We start from the raw sequence: 13571 nt of genomic DNA, 5'->3' as shown, positions 1-13571 counted from the left end.
TATTTTATTTTATTTATTTTTATTTATTTATTTATTTTGAGATGGAGTCTTGCTCTGTCACCCGGGCTGGAGTGGAGTGGTGCAATCTTGGCTCACTGAAAACTCTGCTTCCCGGATTCATGCCATTCTCCTGCCTCAGCCTCCCTAGTAGCAGGGACTACAGGTGGCCACCACCACGCCCAGCTAAGTTTTTGTATTTTTAGTAGAGATGGGGTTTCACCATGTTAGCCAGGATGGTCTTGATCTCCTGACCTTGTGATCTGCCTGCCTCGGCCTCCCAAAGTGCTGAGAGTACAGGTGTAAGCCACTGCACCCGGCCCCATTATTTTTTATAAACACCATTCAATCTCTGCCCCTCAGTCTATTCTCAGTTATACTGACAGTCCAGCTTTGTATGTGGTGATAGGTTCAGGAGGGTTTTATTAGGTTTATAAATTAATGTTTGATCTATCTCTTCAGTCCAGACTGTATTTGTATAGGTTATCCTTAAGCAAAAGTATCAATCCTATTACCTTCACAAAGCAAAAGGAGATTGATTGCTTTTTACTTAAAACAAAACAAAACATTCCTTGGCTTGTTGTGGATTGAGCAGGCTCTCAGCATCTTGCTTCTTCTTGACACCTTTGCCCGATATCTGATGATCCAACTGCCCCAAAGTGTGACCCAAAGGGAGAACTCAGAGGTTGGTGCTCTGATGGAAGCTCACATATGCACTTATAGTCCCTGACCTCGGCAACTTAAGTTTCCTTAATTATGTCTGCTTTCAGTAATCGGAAGGCAGTCATTCATTTTTTCTTTCTTTTTTTTAACTTTTATTTTTATTTTAAGTTCAGTGGTACATGTGCAGGTTTGTTACGTAGGTAAATGTATGTCATGGAGGTTTGTTGTACAGGTTATTTCGTCACCCAGATATTAACCCTGTTACCCATTAGTTATTTTTCCTGATCCTCTCCTTCTTCCCCACCTCCACCCTCCAATAGGCCTCAGTGTGTGTTGTTCCCTTCTATGTGTCCATGTGTTCTCATCATTTAGCTCCCACTTATAAGTGAAAACATGCAGTATTTGGTTTTCTGGTCCTGTGTGAGTTTGCTAAGGATTATGGGCTCAAGCTCCATCCATGTCCCTGCAAAGACATGATCTCATTCTGTTTATGGTTGCATAATATTCCATGATGCGTATGTGTCATATTTTCTTCATCCAGCCTATTCACAATAGCAAAGGCATGGAATCAACCTAACTGCATCAATGAGAGACTGAAAAGCAGTCATTGAAAATGGCCCTTTGGCTATTTGTCAGTCTGTGTGTGACATAATTACTCTTCTAATCATTGGCAAGCAAGATAGAAATGGGCAAGTCTGTAAATTCATCATGTCACACTTTCCTATGTGTACATGAATATTTGCAGCAAGTGTCTGAAACAAACTTTTTGGATCACAACAAAGATTGCTGGATTGTTGCCATTTTATTGTTTGCCCGTAGTCCTCCCTCTCATACTCCTCAGTTATTCTTTTAAACTACTGCTTACGTGATCTTTTGAAAACTTTAATGTAATCATGTTTTCCTCTGTTTCAAGCCTCTCAACATCCCATCTTCCTACAGGATAATAGACAAGCATATTCAAAGTTTATGATCAGTCACTACCTTTACTCTATATACTATTTCTCAACACTGGTTGGTATTCTAACAGGTAAAGGACCAAAAATACCCAAGGTATTACAGTATATTCATTTTCCCCTTTTGGTTCATATTTTACAGCATCCTTTGTCATGCTGTCAAATTCTATGAGTCAGGTGCAATATTTCAATCCCTCCTTCAATTCCTGCTGCAAATTTATACCTTAGAGTGGGAAATGGGGAAGAGTATTTACTTTTGAAGTTTGAAAAGTGAAAGAAAGTTTGGTATAAACCAATAAGTGATCAGTATGACATTTCAAAAGCCAAAAATGAAAACTTAGCATCAGATTTTGGATAATACACCTCTATAATTTGTATTGAATTGTCCAGTATTTTCAGTGTAATGCAACACCATGTCTCTTCCCACTGTGAAAAATAAAGAACTGTGCTGAATAATGAGGAAATAAATAAGGAAGTAATACCTGAACTTGCCAGATCCTTCTTAAATGCTCATATAAACTGAGAAGATATTTGGAAGAGTCTATGAAAAGATAAAAGCACAAAATCTTTTGAGATAGGACACTGGCTTATTTCAACAGTTTGTCTCATAAAGAGAATTTGTAAATACCTGCTGCTGTGGAGTTAACCTGGGTATATTGATTTTCTAAAATACTTAAGCAACCTATGAAATTATAAACATTTTTGAAAATGAATAAGAGGAAATAGCTTTAATAGTATACACAAGTTGGCATGAATATTTCAGAATCTTCTTTGGAATTTGATCTTTGCTCCAAATGGGAAGGGGCAAAAAACACCATTTTAGAGCAAAACTGTCTCTTGGGTGGCTTGCCCATATCCAGGTGTTTGCTGTGAAGAGACATAGCAGCTGGAGTCCTCAGGCTACGCCATCACTCCCTGCAACTCTAACCACCTGGTTCACCATGGCTCACTCTAGGGGCCCTGAGTACACAATGCTGACTCAGGCAATGATGAAGCCACGAGGCCAGAAGAAGATTCTGACTATCTGGGAAATTACAGAACCACTCATTTCTCCAGCACAATGTTTACCCATGTGTTGAGATTTCTTGGGAAAAAAAAAAAAAAAAAAAAAAGACAATTGATGAAGGACTTGTCACTGGGCTTAGCCTTGCTGCTATGCTAAATTTAAACTCTCTTTATCTTATAGTAGAGAAGTTTCCATTGAAACATCATGCATCTGTATGAATATCACATAATAGTGTTTATTTTTGCTTACTTTTTTCCGTATGAGTAATGCACAGACACAGCAAAATGAATTCCCATATTGACCAATAAGAAGTTATGTAGAAAGAAAGTCTTCCTTTATTAACTTCTGTACTCCTACTTCTCTCCTTGGAGGGAAGTATTATTAATAGATTGAATTTCATTTGTTCTAGAAATTTCTATACATGTCTACATACACATATGCGTTTTTGGTTTTTGTTTGTTTGAGATGGAGTCTCGCTCTGTCGCCCAGGCTGGAGTGCAGTGGCGCGATCTTGACTCACTGCAAGCTCTGCCTCTCCTGGGTTCATGCCATTCTCCTGCCTCAGCCTCCTGAGTAGCTGAGACTACAGGCGCCCGCCAGCACGGCCGGCTAATTTTTTGTATTTTTTAGTAGAGATGGGGTTTCACCATCTTAATCAGGATGGTCTCGATCTCCTGACCTTGTGATCCACCTGCTTCAGCCTCCCAAAGTGCTGGGATTACAGGAGTGAGTCACCGCACCCGGCCACATACACGTTTTTAAAACATACACACAAAAATTGAATCAAACTAAAAGTTATTCTGTGATTTTGTTTTTCACGTAAGGGTCATGGAGATTTTTTCCATAGATGTATATGGAGTTCTGTCTCATTTATGTTAATGTCAGCACAGTATTGTGTGAAAAGGAAATGTTCCATAATTTATTTAATTACACCTCTGCTGCCCCACCCTCTGTCTCAGTTGATGGACTTTTACTTATATGTAGGATTTTCTTACCATAAACATTGTGGCAAGGAATATTATTGTAAAGAGATCTTTGACATATATAAGAATATCTTTGGGGGATAGAACTGAAATGATAAACTTTCTGGATCAAAGCATATGTCCATTTAAAGTCATAACAGATCCTGACAAATGGCCTTCCAAAGTCCTTCACTTGTTTACGTTCCCATCAACAGCTAGTGCTCCCTTCTTACAAACCTTTGGCAACATTTGAAATTAACACTTTCTATTTTTGCTAATCTGATGGATAAAAGATGATATTTCATTTTAATTCAAATTCCTTTCACAGTGAAGAAGTTGAATTTTTAAAACTGATACATAATATTTTACATATTTATGGGCTACTTTAAACAATGTTTATTGCTCCTTTAGGTGTCTTTTGAATTTGCCTTCTAACTTTTGGTGTCTTGCATTACACAATAGTGTGCATGTTTTATGAAATCAAATCTGTTACACTTTTTACATATGACTTCTGTGTTTTGTTTCTCCAGCTCTTAAATGCCACTCACTATGAAAACAATGAGAGAATAAAATGAAAGAGAAAGAGGTTATTAAGCAGAATGAATTGCTCCATGCTCACTGAAGGCCAGTGGCTTTCCAAAGAACTGGGGAGATGCATTTTTCCATGGGGCCTTAACAGCCACTTGTATCTGTCACAGAGCAGGCCCAAGCCAGAACGTCTAGTTACACCCATTCAAAGGCATCCCACATAACCTCATTAATATCTATTCTATTTTATCCCACTAGGGGGGAATGTTGGGCTAAAGACCATTCCTGGTGACTAAATTTGAAGCCAGCATTCAACACGTTCTGATTAAAGTTTTATTTCTGCGGTCAAAACTAAAAGGATCCATTCCTCCCTTAATGCTGGAGACATTAAGGGGGTAAAAAAAGAGGGCAGAGCTTTGAATTCAAGTGTAACTGAAATGATATTATCAAGAAGAGCCTGACAAAAGCCTCTGCTCCAGATAGCACTCAGTGGAGACAATGCATTTCATTCTGTTACAGACACAGGAAGCCATGGACAAAAAGAGGAAAAGATTAAATGGAAGAGAGATGATGTCCTTCATGATGCAAACATTACCTAACATTAAATAGTTCCGCAGGATTTTATTTCTGCTTAAAATCTAATTTCCTCTTGGCTTCATGGCCTTAAGCTGGCAAAATCCCCCCCTAAAACCCTGCCAACGTCATATTCCTGCAGTGTCAGTGTCTCCTGGGTCACAGAGCCTTCCTCCATGGCCTGCCTAACTGGCACTCTTCCATCAGAGCGCCAACCTGTGGGAACAGGTGACTCCCCGGTGGCCTCACTCACAGTCATGGCCCATGGAGAAACACAATGGGTGAAGGCCATTTTTTTTCCTTGCCCCCTCTACAATCACGTACAAAAGCACCTTCTAGGTAAGATCACCCTTCAACCTTCCAAAGATTTCCCCCTCTCTAAGGGCACTCAGTGTCATGGCACACTTTCAGTTTTCTCTGTAAAGGAGGCAAACTCAATTCCTCTTCTAACAGCTCCTGTAAAACCATCAAAGGTCTGAATAAATAAACTTAAAGGTCAAAATGATCCAAATTAAATGACACAACCATTTAAGGATTCAAGGGCGTTACTTTTTTTTCTTTTTTCTTTTTCTTTTCTTTTTTTTTTTTTTTTGGGACAGTGTCTTGCTTTGCTGCCAGGCTGGAGTGCAGTGGCGTGATCTTGGCTCACTGCAAACTCCACCTCCCTGGTTCAAGTAATTCTCCTGCCTCAACCTCCCAATGCCTGGTTCAGGTAGCTTGGCCCTGTTGTTCTTCTCAATACGTTGGAGTCAGTCATAGCCAAAGGTGACAATCAGAAATAGAATGTGTAGGCTGGGTGCGGTCAGCAGGTAATGCAATCACTAGAGATTACAGTCCCAAGTAGCTGTGACTGTAGCGTGTGCCACCATGCCTGGCTAATTTTTTTTTTTTTTTTTGTATTTTTAGTAGAGATGGGTTTCACCGTGTTAGCCATGATAGTCTCGATCTCCTGACCTCAGCCTCCCAAAGTGTTGGGATTACAGGCGTGAGCCACCGCCCCTGGACAAGGGCGTTACTTTTAAAACAATGCAGCCTGGACCTTGTCAGAGAGATAGAAGCAGGTTGGGCCTTCCAGTATTTCACTAAGAAGCTCACAGACAACACCACCAGCACACAAAGTGGGGTAATTTTCTCTTCTAGATTTGGTGAGACAAAGAGAAAGAGAGAGGAGAGAGAGAGAACTGTATGCATGTGGGAGAAAGACCTAATGAGCTCACTAAGTAAAAGAGCTAGGCCGAATTTCAAGAACATCAAGAGTAAAGGAGGCCAACCCCCTTAGAGACTTTTACATTCTGTTTCTTTTCTTTCCTTTTTTTAAGAGATGGGGTTGTGCTATGTTGTCCAGAATGGCCTTGAACTCTCAGTCTCCCAAGTAGCTGGGATTATAGGTGTGAGCCACAGCACCTAGCTACACATTCTATATCTTTTTTTTTTTTTTTTTTTTAGACAGAGTTCCACTCTTGTTGCTCAGGCTGGAGTGCAGTGGCGCGATTTTGGCTCACTGTGACCTCTGCCTCCCAGGTTCAAGCAATTCTCCTGCCTCAGTTCCCGTGTATCTGAGTTTACAGGTGCCCCCCACCATGCGTTTTAGTAGAGATGGGGTTTCACCGTGTTAGCCAGGCTGGTCTTGAACTCCTGACCTCAAGTGATCCACCTGCCGTGACCTCTCAAAGTGCTGGGATTACAGGAGTGACCCACCGCGCCCAGCCTACACATTCTATTTCTGATTGTCACCTTTGGTTCTGACTGACCCCAAGGTATTGAGAAGAGCAACAGGGCCAAGCTACCTGAAGCAGGCGTCAGCAGGTAACACAGTCACTTGTTTACACTTCCACGGATATTTTCTATGGTTTCCCTTCCCCATCTATGACGGATAGTTTGGAAATGGGAAGACATGCTATGCCCAGTTTAAAGTCTGTAATTCGAGAGCCTGGGAAGGGGGTAGAAAGGGAAGAGTGGTGAAGAGTCAGTAAAGCGGAGCGCAGATCACGGGAGCCCTCTCCTGGGAATAAATGTTCTCTCCCCACACAAATCTCTGCCCTCCTAAATGGACTCCCATCTCTGTCTTCTTTCCCTCTCTCCTCACTAACTGCAGCTGCCAATCTGAAAGTCTTGTGAGTCAAAAAAACAAGCCTGGAGATTTCTGTGAGCTCTCTGATTCCCAAGAAGAGAAAAGGAAGAAAATTAGTAAAATGGCTTAGTGAAGCTAAGCCTGTGGGCAGACTACCCTGAGTTACCTGTTCTTCACTCTGCCTGTATTTTTCAATATCTATTTATTATACAGACTGAAATGCCACTAGCCAGAGCCATTTGGGTTTAGTACTGTCCTCAGACATGGGCAGTTGGTGTCCTGCCTTGGGCCTCAGGCTTTAGTGGGCCTTGCCTGGTCCACCCACTCTGACTATGCTGCCCCTCGATGCACTGCTCTGGAAGGACCAAGGAGACTGTTGTCAGGGGGACTGTGCCACTCGCCTTGTCTAGACCACACTCGGGTAACCCTACCCAAATGGCTCTGAGCCCCTCCTAGGACCTGCCCAGTCTTCTTCTCATGCTGGAGAGAGCAGAGCCATGTATCCAGGCATGGCACCCTGGGCAGAAGGGTGCTTAGGAGTTGCCTGTTGGGAGGATCATTTACAGACCCTCCATATATAAGCTGGGGTGTCACATCCACATGCACAACGCCATCCACAACGAGATACAGAATGCTGGGGGGTGGGCCTAGGGCTTCCATGTGTACTCTTCCCCGACCCAAACATGCTTTGGGTAGGCCAGCTTGGGTTAGCGATATTTCTTCAAAAAAGGACTACAATACTAATTCATTAGTATGAAATCAGTTTACAGACTCACCACTGGACTCTACCACTATACGTAATGTCAGCAAAAAGGGTCAAACTCTGTACAATATTTGAAGAGATTTATTCTGAGCCAAATATGAGTGAGCAACAGCCAGTGACACAGCCCTCAGGAGTCCTGAGAACATGCACCCAAGAGGGTCAGGCTACAGGTTGGTTTTACATAATTTAGGAAGACATAAGCTATCAGTCAATACATGTTAAGATGTGTATTGGTTCAGTCTGGAAAGGTGGAACAACTGGAAGTGGCGGGTAGGGGAGTGCTTTCAGGTCATAGGTGGGTTCAAAGATTTTCTGATTGGCATTTGATTGAGTTATTATCTAAAGACTTGGAATCAATAGAAAGGAATGTCCAGGTTGAGATAAGGGATCGTAGAGACCAAAGTTCTATCATGCAGGTGAAGTCTCCAGGTAGCAAGGCTTCAGGGAGAAAAGAAGGTAAATGTTTCTTAACAGACTTAATGAATCTGTTCCATCAGTAATTCTGAAAGGGAGGAGGTTTAATGAGGCATGTCCAATACCTACCCTTCCCATCAAGGCCCGAGCTAGTTTTTCAGGTTAACTTTGGAATGCCCTTGGTTGAGAGAAGGGATCCATTCAGATGATTGGGGGACCTGGAATTTTATTTTTCATTTACAATAAGCAGGATCAAGAAGAGGTGGAGAAGACACTGAGTTATATGACTGGGTCCTGTAGCAATGCTGTGCACAACTAGACATCTAATCAATGACTCTAGCCTTGGCCTGGCACCCTGAATGACATTACTCTTCACCTCATGACAAGTACCCCAATTGCAAGCCTAATGCCGAAGACAGGCACGTCTGACAAGTTTCACTGTGTAAGCCAAGTCCTGGCTTGTGTGTTTTGTTGGTAAGGATTCTAACACATTTTCTGGAGTCACAGAAAAAGTGTGCCATGATCACTTAGCCAGAACCACCATTGGAGCCGGATAGAAAAATAGCCACACATGTGCCAGATGTTTGCCACCCTTCGTCAAACAGAAGTACTTGAAAATTTCCTATGGGTATTACTCTTTAGACTCAATCCTATCTTAGACTGGAAACATCCTACAGAGGCTAGAATAAGACTGGAATCCTAACAAAATATCTGGGTTTTTATTTTCTGAAAACCAGAGTTACCTCCTTTCTGCTAAATCTAAGTCAAGCAGATGGTTGTGGGTCATGTATTCATTGTCTTATCCTGAACCCCCTACCTTATACTAGGAGAAGTTTGACTCTCTGTCCTCATCACCCTTCTTTCACATGGCATCCCTTGCTGCCACAATTCCTCCTCCTTTAGGCTGTATGAGCAACTTCAGGCACTTGAGACATATTGGTGAACAACAAAGGAATCCCCAAATTCCAGACCATCCTGCTTCAGCCCAAATGGATAGAGTAACACACAAAGTGACCAGGATCACTGAGGGACACCAGAATGGCTGTCAGGTGGCAATGGTGGCAGTAATGTTCTTTGACCCTCATATGGCACAACCCATATTCACAGAATAACATTTTGGTATTTAAAAAGATCTTGAAGATTATCAGTCCAAATACCCTAATTGTAAAGAGAAATAAATTGAGACTCTAAATGTTTAAACTATAATCAATTTAATGGAATAAAAGTGAATATGGATTTGGCAATCTTCAGTTTCAAACCTGTCTGATTGCCAGTATTTCACAGTGCTTTTCTAGACAGTCCTGATAGGAGGCACACACGCAGCCTTTCTCCAGGGGTGTTTATGTCCTGGGGGCTTTTTCCCTAGCACGCTCTAGAAGATGAGGGGAGAAAGTGGATCATCCTTCACCCCCACCAAAAATCAGAATTAACTTAATAATGGAAATACAAACTTGTCTGCTGCTTCTCACTATTTACAGTAAAAATAACACCCTTTGTTTTTAATTGGCAGTAAAAATTGCTCAATTTGCACAAATGCCATTAAAATGTGAGCTTATGGCTGCAGAGTACAGTATGGCCTGATTGTTTTCACATAGATTTTGATTTAGCATGCCTCATATATGCAAACAAAAATATTAAGAGGACGTGTATCTCTCAATTTTTCAGATCATTTTATATTCTTAGGGATCTTCAGTACCAATTGATTTTTTAAATCAAAGTAAGCTAATTTATGTTTAAATGTAATAGTCTATTTTATTATGGTTTTATTATAAGAATTTATAATACTTTAAAGATCAAGCATCAGCTCACCCCTCTTTACTCTTCTTAAAAAATATGTTATCAAGTACTTCTGCTTCTAAGTATGATAAACTGTCTTGTATCAGACTAACAGTATCGCAAGAAGAACTTAAACGCTGGATAAAATAACAAAACAAACAAACTCTAGCATGAGAAAGCTACCAAGGAAGCTAGGACTTCAAGGACCAAGGTCTTAGAACAAAGGAATATGCATAAAGGTGATTGCCACATTCTTCTCAACTTTTCCTCTTAAGGAATTCGTCAACTATTCATCAGTGCAGGAGCAAGAGGCTCAGAAACCCAGCAAAAAGGGTCTCAAAGAGGCGAAGATGCTGAAGAGATTTTGGTAGTCTCTTGAAGTTAGAGAAATAAAAGTTGTAGTTTGAGAATGAAAAGGGAGCAAGGATGCGAGAAGCCAAAATCCTGGAGAGAATGTAAATACAGAGAGAAGTTAACTCTGTATGGGTACCCCTTTCCCTTCAAGGCATTTTCTGACTCTTGGGCAACATGCAAAGCAACAGGTTAGGAAGCTGAGTCGAACTTCAGGTATTCTCATGGAACAGGGAGATAAAAATATTTCAGAGTCTGCCAAGGAGTTGAGATCCTAGAAGGCACCCCAAACTATTAGTTGGGACTCCTGAAAATCTGTATCTTAAAAGTACATGTGGGTCAGGTGTGGTGGCTCATTCCTGTAATCCCAGCACTTTGAGAGGCCAAGGCGGGCAGATCACGAGGTCAAGAGCTCGAGACCATCCTGGCCAACATGGTGAAACCTCATCTCCACTAAAAATACAAAAATTAGCTGGGCTTGGTGGCAGGTGCCTGAGTCCCAGCTACTCAGAAGGCTGAGGCAGGAGAATTACTTGAACCTGGGAGGCAGATGTTGCAGTGAGCCAAGATGGCACCACTGCACTCCAGCCTGGTGACTGAGCGAGACTCCGTCTCAAAAAAAAAAAAAAAAAAAAAAAAATAGCACATGTGAATAAAAAATAGTCTTTATCAAAACTGAAACCCAGAAGCCAGTTTAATCACAAAGATAAAGAGAGCTGTGCCTATTTTCACTGCATGGCAAAAAGAAGCTCCATCCTCTCTGGATGAATATAATATTATCCAGATCCTACATAATTTTTCATATATATGTATGACATTTAATTTTAAAAGTATCAAGTGTACTATGGGACATGACTAGAGAAAAAATCAGAAATAAAATCAAACCCAGAGATGATCCAGATATTGGCATTATCAGATACACACAGGCTTTTAAAAGATTGCATTTAATTTAAGAATATAAATTACATGGAGAATTTCATGAGAGGAACGGAATAAAAATTGAATGCAAATTTCATAACAGATAAAAATAATAACTGAAGTTAAAAACTCAATGGATGAGCTGTGTAGAAAACTAGACACAGCTAAAAATAAAAAAAAAAAAAGAAAATTAGACATAGCCAAAAAGATATTGATGAGTTGAAAAAAAATAGGTCAACAAAAAATGTCCACACAGAAGCATGGAGAGAAAAAATAATGGAATAGAAAACAGTATAGGATAAATATGGGACTTAGGGGAATGGTCTAAAATACATTTTTGGAATCCTAGAAGAGGAGAGGAAAGACAATGGACAGAGCGATGTTTGAAGATATAATGGCTAATAATTTTATAAATTTACAAAAGGCATTAAGCTACAGATTGCAGAAGTGCAAGCTATCCCAAGCAGGACAGATACAAGGAAAACTACATTTAGAGATTGTAAAATTGTTTAAAACTCATGATATAGACAAACCTCAAAAGTATTGGGGAAATCACTTTTCAAAGGAACAACAAAGAGACTGACAGTTACTTCTTCAGTAATGATGGAAGCCAGAAAAAAGCAGAATAAACATTTTAAAGTTCTAAAAGAAAAATAACTGACAGACTATAGCTCTATACTCAATGAAAATATCTTTCAAAAATAAAAGTGAAGTATTGAAATTATGATTTTTTCAGACAAATAAAAAGTTAGGATATTTAATTACCAACAGACATGCACTAAAGGAAATATCAAAGAGAATTCTTTAAACAGAAGAAAAATGATCCTAAATGGAAATGTAAAAATGCCGGGAGGTAAGATGAGCACCAGGAAGGGTAAATATTTGACCAAATTGAAATAAATATTGACTGTAGAGAACAATTACAATAATGCCATGTAGGGTTCATAGAATTGAAATGTGTGGCAACAATATACAAAAGATAAGAGAGGGGAAACGAAGTGAACATGTTCTAAGGGAGTTGCATATTTTGGAGAGTAGGAAAAGTACTGTTATTATCATTAAGCTTTAAATACTCGATGCACGCTATAAGCTCTATAAAAGAATAAACTAAATTTAAAAATACATAAATAATATATAATATATAAAATAACTATATAATTATGTAATATATAATAAAGCTAATAAAAAGAGCAAAATAATGTATAACAAGCTAACAGAAAATGAAAGATGAGTTATAATAATAGTAATACCTTGATTAATTAAAAAGAAGGTAAGAAAAAAGGCATCGAAGAATAGATGAGGCAAAACATCATAAAATGATGAATGTGATTCTAAATCTATTCCTAATTACATTGATTGTAAATGGACTAAACACCAAAATATGAAAATTTTCAAACTACATAACAAGCAAATCTTGATCGGGCGCGATGGCTCAAAGCCTGTAATCCCAGCACTTTGGGAGGCCAAGGTGGGCAGATCATGAGGTCAGGAGATCGAGACCAGCCTGGCCAACATGGTGAAACCCTCTCTCTACTAAAAATACAAAAAATTAGCTGGGCATAGTGGCGGGCCCCTGTAGTTCCAGCTACTCAGGAGGCTGAGGCAGGAGAATTGCTTGAACCTGGGAGGTGGAAGTTGCAGTGAGCCGAGATCACACCACTGCACTCCAGCCCAGGTGACAGAGTGAGACTCCGTCTAAAAACGAAACAAAGCAAAAAAACACTATATGCTGCTTATAGTAGATACATTTTAAATAGATAGGCCCAGAAATATTGAAATAAGAAAATGGAGGAAAAATAAGCCATGCAAATAATAACCCAAAAAATGTTGGTGTGGCTGTAAAAATAAATTCTACTTCAAGTAAAACAAAAGCATTGCTATTGATAAAGAAGCATATTTCACAATAAAAAGATGGTCAACCCCTCAGGATTTAGAACAATTTTAAACATACATGTGGCTAATAAAGATAGTTTCATATATGAAGCAAAAGTTGTCAGAAGTAAAAGGAAACCCACAATTATAGGAGGATATTTTCGGAACTTCTCTCAATTACCAATAGAACAAGCAGAAAACAACAGCCGTAAGCATCTAGAAAATTTGGAAATTGTGATTTAAAAGCTTGACTGGGGAAGATTGTAGAAAGCTGACTAGAAGGAGATGGTGCCTACCCTCTCTCACAGACAGGAATCAAAGTAGCAAGTAAATACTAGCTCTTCAAGTGGATCATCTAAGAGATCATGGCGGGATTCACCAAGGAAGTGACAAGATCCACAGAGAACAGAGAGAAGCAAAGCCGGGCAGCCACCCACCCAGGACCAGAGTGGAGCCAGGGGAGGCTCCCTAATGTGAGGAGAGGGTGAATAGTGAGAGTCCCTGGGGACATACACTTCTGCCACAGACCTTTGCAATCCTGGGCACAGGAGAGCCTCCCTGACCCCCACCTGGCCTCCAGACTGACAGAGAAGTGCCTGGAGTCTTTGCAGAGGCGCCACTCAAGTCCACATGGAGCCCCACAGGCCTTGGCTCTACCCAGTGCCAGCTGCCATAGCCCCAATAAAGGTCACATCCACAGTGCTGAGGAGTGGCCAGACTGCCC

Source organism: Rhinopithecus roxellana, chromosome 2 (assembly GCF_007565055.1).
Source record: "Rhinopithecus roxellana isolate Shanxi Qingling chromosome 2, ASM756505v1, whole genome shotgun sequence".
Classification (NCBI taxonomy): Eukaryota; Metazoa; Chordata; class Mammalia; order Primates; family Cercopithecidae; genus Rhinopithecus; species Rhinopithecus roxellana.
The sequence above is the reverse complement of the archived record's forward strand: the minus strand, read 5'-3'. Positions refer to the sequence as shown.